At 50.7% G+C, this 7,742-nt stretch overlaps 1 protein-coding gene across 1 annotated transcript in view; it reads left to right on the forward strand.

Moving 5' to 3' along the window:
• The window catches only part of LOC147092802 (pyruvate carboxylase, mitochondrial-like), a gene marked incomplete at its 5' end in the record, with an annotated part of 1,160,114 nt that overhangs the window by 465,132 nt on the left and 687,240 nt on the right, over positions 1-7,742 (forward strand). The gene's annotated exons all lie outside the window — the stretch shown is intronic.

Genomic DNA, 7,742 nt, shown 5'->3' on the forward strand with positions numbered 1-7,742 from the left:
CTCTCTCACACTCCCAGTCTCTCTCTCTCACACTCCCATTCTCTCTCTCTCTCACACTCCCACTCTCTCTCTCACACACTCCCACTCTCTCTCTCTCTCACACACTCCCACTCTCTCTCTCTCACACTCCCACTCTCTCTCTCTCACACTCCCACTCTATCTCTCTCTCTCACACTCCCACTCACACACTCCCACTCTCTCTCTCTCTCACTCCCAATCTCTCTCTATCTCTCTCTCACTCCCAGTCTCTCTCTCTCACACTCCCACTCTCTCTCTCTCACACTCCCACTCTATCTCTCTCTCTCACACTCCCACTCTCTCACACACTCCCACTCTCTATCTCTCTCTCCCAGTCTCTCTCTCTCTCACACTCCCAGTCTCTCTCTCTCTCACTCTATCTCTCTCTCACTCCCAGTCTCTCTCTCTCTCACACACTCCCAATCTCTCTCTCTCACACACTCCCACTCTCTATCTCTCTCTCCCAGTCTCTCTCTCTCTCACACTCCCAGTCTCTCTCTCTCTCACTCTATCTCTCTCTCACTCCCAGTCTCTCTCTCTCTCTCACACTCCCAGTCTCTCTCTCCCTCTCACTCCCAGTCTCTCTCTCTCTCTCACACTCTCACTCTCTCTCTCACACACACTCCCACTCTCTCTCTCTCACACTCCCACTCTCTCTCTCTCTCTCTCTCACACTCCCTCTCTCTCTCTCTCACACACTCCCACTCTCTCTCTCACTCCCAGACTCTCTCTCTGTCTCTCACACTCCCAGTCTCTCTCTCTCTCTCTCTCTCTCTCACTCCCAGTCTCTCTCTCTCTCTCACACTTCCAGTCTCTCTCTCTCTCTCTCTCACACTCCCAGTCTCTCTCTCTTCCCCCCAATCTCTTTCTTTCTCTTCTCCCCCAATCTCTCTCTCTCTCTTCTCCCCCCAGTCTCTCTCTCTCTCTCCCTCTCCCCCAGTCTCTCTCTCTCTCACCCCGTCTCTCTCTCCTTTCCTCTCTCTCTCTCTCCTTCCCCCTCTCTCTCTCTCCTTCCCCCTCTCTCTCTCTCCTTCCCCCTCTCTCTCTCCCTCTCTCCTTCCCTCTCTCTCTCTCTCCTTCGCTCTCTCTCTCTCCTTCCCTCTCTCTCTCTCCTTCCCTCTCTCTCTCTCTCCTTCCCTCTCTCTCCTTCCATCTCTCTCTCCTTCCCTCTCTCTCTCTCCTTCCCTCTCTCTCTCTCTCCTTCCCTCTCTCCTTCCATCTCTCTCTCTCCTTCCATCTCTCTCTCTCTCTCCTTCCCTCTCTCTCTCTCTCTCCTTCCCTCTCTCTCTCTCTCCTTCCCTCTCTCTCTTCCCCCCAGTCGCTCCCTCTCTCTCTTCCAACAACAACATGCCCTCAAAAAAGCCTCGGCACCGCCGGGCACCCCCAGCTAGTATATCTATATATATAAACGAATCGATCTGTCTGTCTGTCTGTCCTTCTGTCCTCGGGTGTGCGTCTGTCCGGCTATGCGCTCGAAAGTTATAGAGCGTACCTACGCGCGCGTTACCTCCGAAGAAAGCTTACGATTCCGGGACGGTCGTAAGCGTATTTACTTTTCGGTCGGACGAAAATTGTTCGCGCCTTATGCAAAAAACCTTCAAAATTAAACTCATTATCTGCTACTTAGCATTGACTGACTGACGTCAAGGTTCGACCAATCCTGTGCCGTCACGATTGACCAATCCTACAGTACGGTCCCCTGATGGTTGGCCAATCGGTGTGTGTGTGTGGGCGGGACTAATCGTTTTCATCTCAGGGATGTGGCAGCCATTGTTTCACTGCCATTACTTCAGCTTCCAGCTCAAACTACTTTGATCATCCTGCTTTGAAAAAGTTAGTATCTCTTTTAAAAATAACATAAGATTTACCAAAAACGTTTTATAAGTACTTTCATTTTCATCTTTCAAGGTATTAAAAGGTAGAAATGTTGCCCGGCAGCAGATTCACAGAGGGACAGACAGACAGGGCCTGAAAGCCTGGGACTCCATTTAAAATGTTGCCCGGCAGCAGATTCACACAGGGAGAGAGAGACAGGGCCTGAAAGCCTGGGACTCGATTTAAAATGTTGCCCGGCAGCAGATTCACAGAGGGACACAGAGAGGCCCCAAAGCCTGGGACTCAATTTAAACCGCCCGGCCCAAAACAGCCCTGGCAAAGCCGGGCTCCCCCAGCTAGTATATATATAGATTAGTGAGGGTATCAGAGATATAGTGCGACGTGTACCAAACTCTCTTGCAGCTAGATGGACTACAAGGGTCATTTCAGCTTGAATTCATTCTTGTGTTCCTACACAAGGCTGTCTAAAAAAAAGCATACGGGATCCTTGGCTTTATTAATTGAGGCATAGAGTACAAAAGCAAGGAAATGATGCTAAATCTTTATAACTCACTGGTTAGGCCCCAGCTGGAGTGTTGTTGCCAATTCTGGGCACCACACTTTAGGAAGAATGTCAAGGCCTTGGAGAGGGTGCGGAGGAGGTTTACCAGAATGGTACCAGGGACGAGGAGCTTCAGTTACACGGAGAGACTGGAGAAGCTGGGATTGTTCACGTTATAGCAGAGAAGTATAAGAGGAGATTTATTACAGGTGTTCAAAATTATGAAGGGTTTTGATAGAGTAAATAAAGACAAATCTGTTTCCACTGGCAGGAGGGTCGGTAACCAGAGGGCACAGATTTAAGATAATTGGCAGAAGAACCAGAGGGGGAGATGAGAATTTTTTTTACACAGCATGTTGTTGTGATCTGCAACATGCTGCCTGAAAGGGCGGTGGAAGCAGATTCAATAGTAACTTTCAAAAGAGAATTGGATAACTACTTGAAAAGGAGAAATGTGCAGGGCTACGGGGACAGAGCAGGGGTGGAGTGGGATTAATTGGAGAGCTCTTACAAAGAGCCGGCACAGGCACGATGGGCAGAATGGCCTCCTTCTGTGCTGTATCAATCTGTGATCCTATGTGCCTTTGCTCATTTGATTTTTGGTCACTTAAAAAAAAGGAACCGTCACCTTTCTAAACTAGATAATTGCAAGGGATTATGATTAAACTCAATTAGCTACTGCCTCGGTAGTGGGAAGCCTGGGATTCATGAGAAAGAAAGACTTGCATTTATATGACGCCTTCCATGACCACCGGAATTCTCAAAGCGCTTTACAGCCAATGAAGTACTTTTGAAGTGGAGCCACTGTTGTAATGTGGGAAACGCAGCAGCCAATTATGCACACAGAAAGGTCCCACAAACAGCAATGTGATAATGACCAGATCATCTGTTTTTGTTATGTTGGTTGAGGGATAAATATTGGCCAGGATACCAGGGAGAACTCCCCCTGCTCTTCTTCGAAATAGCGCCATGGGATCTTTTACGTCCACTTGAGAGGGCAGACAGGGCCTCAGTTTAATGTCTCATCCGAAAGACGGCGCCTCCGACAGCGCAGCACTCCGTCAGCACTACCCTGGAGTATCAGCCTAGTATAAATGTGCTCAAGTCTCTGGAGTGGGTCTTTGAACCGACAACCTTCTGACACAGAGGCAAGTGTGCTACCCACTGAGCTATAGCTGACACATTACATCCCCAAGACTGGGCGCCAGGTTAAGACCTGCAGACTGAACTTCAGAGCAGTTCTGGTGAACTCAAACTGCAGCACTGATTACAATAACCATGGATGTGGAACGGAGAAACGGGATTTGCCCAACTTTGACGAAGACCAACATATCTGGTGGATTTTAATTTCAGTATCCACGGCTTAATTTTATAATGGATGAAACCTGTTTTTTCAGATCCACCAAACAGCAAAATTAAAATTCTCTCATCCGTGATACGGTGTTGATACCAGAACTGACCGTCAGGAAAAGCTGAACGTGCTGGGGCTCTTTTCTCTAGAAAAGAGAAGGTTGAAGGGTGACCTGATAGAGGCCTTTAAAATTATGAAGGCGTTCGATAAGGTAGACATAGAGAAGATGTTTCCACTTGTGGGGGAGACCAGAACTAAAGGTCTTCAATATAAGACAGTCACCAATAAATCCAATAGGGAATTCAGGAGAAACTTCTTTCCTCAGAGAGTGGTGAGAATGTGGAACTCGCTCCCACAGGGAGTGGTTGACGCAAATAGCAGAGATGCATTTAAGGGGAAGCTAGATAAGCACATGAGGGAGAAAGGAATAGAAGGATATGTTGATGGGGTGAGATGAAGAGGGGTGGGAGGACTATGGGAGCACCTTCACCACACGGACTGCAGCGGTTCAAGAAGGCGGCTCACCACCACCTTCTCCAGGGCAATTAGGGATGGCCAATAAATGCTGGGCCTTACTAGCGACGCCCACATCCCAGGAACGAATAATGTTTTAGTGATGTTAGTTGAGGGATAAATATTGGCCCAGGACACCAGGGAGAAATCCCCCTGCTCTTCTTCCAAAAGTGGACATGGGATCAATTACATCCACCTGAGAGGGCAGACGGGGCCTCGGTTTAATGTCTCATCCGAAAGACGGCATCTCCGACATGCAGCGCTCCCTCAGTACTGCCCCTCTGACAATACAGCACTCCCTCAGTACTGCCCCTCCGACAGTGCAGCGCTCCCTCAGTACTGCCCCTCTGACAGTGCGGCGCTCCCTCAGTACTGCCCCTCCGACAGTGCGGCGCTCCCTCAGTACTGCCCCTCTGACAGTGCGGTGCTCCCTCAGTACTGCCCCTCCGAGAGTGCAGCGCTCCCTCAGTACTGCCCCTTCAACAGTGCGGCGCTCCCTCAGTACTGCCCCTCCGACAATGCTGCACTCCCTCAGTACTGCCCCTCTGACAGTGCGGTGCTCCCTCAGTACTGCTCCCCCGACAGTGCTGCACTCCCTCAGTACTGCCCCTCCGACAGTGCGGCGCTCCCTCAGTACTGCCCCTCCGACAGTGCTGCACTCCCTCAGTACTGCCCCTCCGACAGTGCTGCACTCCCTCAGTACTGCCCCTCCAACAGTGCGGTACTCCCTCAGTACTGCCCCTCCGACAGTGCGGCGCTCCCTCAGTACTGCCCCTCAGACAGTGCCGCGCATCCTCAGTACTGCTCCTCCGACAGTGCTGCACTCCCTCAGTACTGCCACTCCGACAGTGCGGCGCTCCCTCAGTACTGCCCCTCCGACAATGCTGCACTCCCTCAGTACTGCCCCTCCAACAGTGTTGCACTCCCTCAGTACTGCCCCTCCGACAGTGCAGCGGTCCCTCAGTACTGCCCCTCTGACAGTGCGGCGCTCGCTCAGTACTGCCCCTCCGACGGTGCTGCACTACCTCAGTACTGCACCTCTGACAGTGCGGCGCTCCCTCAGTACTGCCCCTCTGACAGTGCGGCGCTCCCTCAGTACTGCCCCTCCGATGGTGCTGCACTCCCTCAGTACTGCCCCTCCGACAGTGCGGCGGTCCCTCAGTACTGTCCCTCCGATGGTGCTGCACTCCCTCAGTACTGCCCCTCTGACAGTGCGGCGCTCCCTCAGTACTGCCCCTCCGACGGTGCTGCACTCCCTCAGTACTGCCCCTCCGACAGTACGGCGCTCCCTCAGTACTGCCCCTCCGACGGTGCTGCACTCCCTCAGTACTGCCCCTCCGACAGTGCGGTGCTCCCTCAGTACTGCCCCTCCGACAGTGCGGCTCTCCCTCAGTACCGCCCCTCCGACGGTGCTGCACTCCCTCAGCATTGCACTGAAGTGTCAGCCTAGATTTTTGTGCTCAAGTCTCTGGAGTGGGACTTGAACCCACAACCTTCTGATTCAGAAGCCAGAATGCTACCCACTGAACAATAGCTGACACTAAATATTTTTTTCCATTTTTGCCCTGGGTATTTTTAATGTTTTTTTGCCTCTCCCAGGAGGATTACACGGGCCGGGGGGGTGGGAAGAGGGTAGGAAGTGGTTAATCACGATGCTCCAGCCATTGAGAGTCTGGGGCAGGCTTCATGAACCAGCTGGTCTTTTCCTGCCTATCATTTTCGTATGTTCTGAGTCAGGGGGGATTGTCCTATGAGGAGAGATTGCGTAGACTAGGCCTATATTCTCTAGAGTTTGGAAGAATGAGAGGTGATCTCATTGAAACATACAAAATTCTTACAGGACTTGACAGGGTAGATGCAGGGAGGATGTTTCCCCTGGCTGGGGAGTCTAGAACCAGGGGTCACAGTCACAGAATAAGGGGTCGGCCATTCAGGACTGAGATGAGGAGAAATTTCTTCACTCAGAGGGTGGTGAATCTTTGGAATTCTCTACCGCAGAGGGCTGTGGAGGCTCAGTCGTTGAGTATATTCAAGACAGAGATCGATAGATTTTTGAATATTAAGGGAATCAAGGGATATGGGGATAGTGCGGGAAAGTGGAGATGAGGTAGAAGATCAGCCATGATCTTATTGAATGGCGGAGCAGGCTCGAGGGCCGACTCCTGCTCCTATTTCTTATGTTCTTATGAGTCAGGGGTTCTCAACCTTTTTGCTCATGGAGCCCCCCTCCCGTGTTATAAAAATTCCAGGGACCCCCTGTAACACAAGTACTTTTTCTGTATAAAAATGAGTTATACAGTTAAACATGCATATTTATTATTATTTTTCTTTTACTTACTAATTAGGAAGAGGAATGCCAATCAAATATTAACCCCACCCCCTTTAAGCGATAACTGGAAATTAAGGGAATGGTAGCAGAGTGGTAGTTACTGGACTAGTAATCCAGTAGACCTGGACTAATGATCCGGAGACGTGAGTTCAAATCCCACCATGGCAGCTGGGGAATTTCCATTCGGTTAATAGATATAGAGCTAATGGTGACCATAACTAACGGATTGTCGTAAAAACCTCATCGGGTTCACTAATAGCCTTTAGGGAAGGAAATCTACCGTCCTTACCCGGTCTGGCCTATATGTAACTCCAAACTCACAGCAATGTGGTTGACGCCTAACAGCCCTCTGAAATGGCCGAGCAAGCCACTCAGGGCAATTAGGGATGGGCAATAAATGCTGGTCTCGCCGGTGACCCCCACATCCCGCGAATAAAGAAAAAAAATTAGATGCAATTTTATGTTTCCACTACCATCAAGCCAGACACAGACTAACACAGAATATCACCTGAAGCAGGCCCGAAACCCCAGCGTTAATGGAGTGAGTGAGTTTAAAGAGGAAGCTCTTCTATTGGTGACCCTATTGTTACTGCTGCTCCTGAGCGAATGAATTGAGGAACTCCGCTATCTTTTTGATGCTGCTGGTGGTAACCTCAACGTACTCCCTGTCGGCCCAGTCCCGGTGTGCCTCTCTCTGCACCGGATCGCCCGCCCCATGTCTGAAGCACAACGACATCCCCCCACCCCCGACCCTAACCCCACCTGTAATCGCTGCACCGATTGGTCTCTCATCGCCCGTCCAATGCGCCGAATAAACCCAACAGCCAGATTGGCCACATCTAACCCAGAAGTGCGAGTTAAGCAGAGATTATTGGTCCGGAGGGCGGCGGTTTGAGACGACGGATGAAACGAGAGTGTCTATTGGTTAAGTGTGAAGGAAGGCTCAATTGATTGACGAGGTGACATCTAGGTTTGAATTTCTTTCATTCAAGAAGCAACGAGAACTATGATTGGCTTAACTTGGGTTCGCGCTATTTTGACGGACCCCTTGAGATCTTCTTGCGAACCCTCGTGGGGCAGTGGACCTCCAGTTAAGATCCCCTGTTCTGAGTGGTTTGAGATCTCAACAGCCGCGATTACAATCCCCTCCAATC

This window comes from Somniosus microcephalus, unplaced genomic scaffold (assembly GCF_052327205.1).
Source record: "Somniosus microcephalus isolate GS21.2 unplaced genomic scaffold, FLI_Smic_1.0 unresolved_chr2, whole genome shotgun sequence".
Taxonomy (NCBI): domain Eukaryota; kingdom Metazoa; phylum Chordata; class Chondrichthyes; order Squaliformes; family Somniosidae; genus Somniosus; species Somniosus microcephalus.